Source organism: Salmo salar, unplaced genomic scaffold, assembly GCF_905237065.1.
Source record: "Salmo salar unplaced genomic scaffold, Ssal_v3.1, whole genome shotgun sequence".
Lineage (NCBI taxonomy): Eukaryota > Metazoa > Chordata > Actinopteri > Salmoniformes > Salmonidae > Salmo > Salmo salar.
In genome coordinates, this window is record NW_025550891.1 from 102,501 (window position 1) to 104,445 (window position 1,945).

Here is a 1,945-nt window from a genome sequence, read left to right on the forward strand (position 1 = left end):
TAGACATTCATCATGTATGGCTTGGCTTCCTCTATGTATTAACCGCATGTTTCTATAGCAGACTACAGACAGACGGACGGGCAGGCAGACAGACGGAGGGGCAGGCAGATAGTCAGGCAGGCAGACAGATTCTCCTTGGACCTCTCTCATCAACGAGCTGTTTTCTGAGATACTGAATTTGGAGCGCTTGGCACATAGTTTTGCCCATTCTAACATTCAGTCGAACAGTAACTGAATGCCTCGATGCCTGCTTTATATAGCAAGCCACAGCCACGCTACTCACTGTCTGTCATCCATTTTTGTGAAATGGGGGGTGGACCCAATAAACTGGCCGGTGAGTGTTTTTCATCTATACATGAATATAATGGTGTATATATAGCATGTTAACATAGGGATATATATAATCTATACAACAGTATATATAGCATGTTAACATAGGGATATATACAGTATCATCTATACATGATGTGGCAGACCAAGGGGTTGGGTCAAAACGTTTACACAGATCAGACACGGACAGAGAAGGATTAGCTCAGTTTCAAAGGTGTTTATTAAAATAATAGTTCAAAAAGAAAAGAATGGGTCTTCCCAAGAGACCCTCTCCGGGATACCGTCTTCTGGGCTCCGGGTCTTGCTGTATCCTGTGGGGATGAAAAACTCAACTCCCTCCTGTTACCTCTGTAACCGTCCCCAACTATACAGGAGTCCTTTCTTCCCCCACTCTCTTCCTGTGTGCTGCCCTTCTGGCAGCTTTATGGGACTTGTACAGCTGATGAACAACCAGCCCTTGATTACTCACCAACTCCCAATCAGCCCCAATTAGTCCTGGGCGGAGAGCCCGTCGAGACCTGGCACGTCCAGCAGATGGAGCCATCGCCTTGTGATGTACACTCTGTCTGTCAGCAGGCCTCGACGAGTCTCCCCTGGTGGCTGACCTGCTGTACGCCACACACCCCCACCATAGCTCTGTCGGGAGGGGCTGTCATCAGTGTGACGTAGGTCTCCCTTCTCGATAGGGCATCTGCATTTCCATGCTTCGCCCCTGACCTGTGCACAACAGAAAAAGAAAAGCGTTGAAGGGACAAGAAACACCTGGTGACCCAATCGTTTGTCTCCCTTCCCCTGGCTATCCAGACCAGGGGAGCATGGTCAGTGACCAGGGTGAAGTGGATACCTAACAGCTATTTCTTCAGGCGCCTGAACGCTGCTTCTGTCTCGTCCGTCCATTTCACTGTTTTCGGGAGGCGGGCCCTGGTTAGATCAGTGAAGGGGGAAGCTATAGCCGCAAAGTTGGGGATAAATCGGCTATAGTATCCTTCCAGTCCCAGGAAGGATTTGACCTGTGTCTTGGTGCGTGGAACAGGCCAGTCGCGTACCGCATGAACCTTCCTCTCCTGGGGCTTGACGTTCCCCAGTCCGATCAAATAACCCATGTACTCCACCTCCTCGAACCCTAGTTTGCATTTTTGGGATTCACTGTCAACCCAGCTTGCCTGAGCGCGTCCAGCACCGCCTGGGGGCACGTCAGGTGCTCTTCCCAACCTTGGCTGTGGATGATGATATCATCCAAATAGGCCGCATGCGTACTGCTGGTGGGGTCGAAGTACTTTGTCCATCAGGCGCTGGAATGTGGGTGGGGCTCCGTGGAGACCGAACGGGAGCACCCGGTACTGATATAGTCCGTCTGTTGTCGAAAACAGCATCTTATCTCGGGAGGAGGCTGTCAACGGTACCTGCCAATAACCTTTGGTCGGGTCAAGTGTGCTGATGTACCGGGCCTTTCCCAATCGGTCGAGGAGTTCGTCCACCCTCGGCATGGGGTAGGCTTCGAACAAGCTGATGTCGTTCACCCCCCGGAAATCGTTACAGAAGCACAGGCTCCTGTCCGGTTTGGGCACCAACACGATTGGGCTGTACCATGGACTCTTCAACGACCCCCATCCTC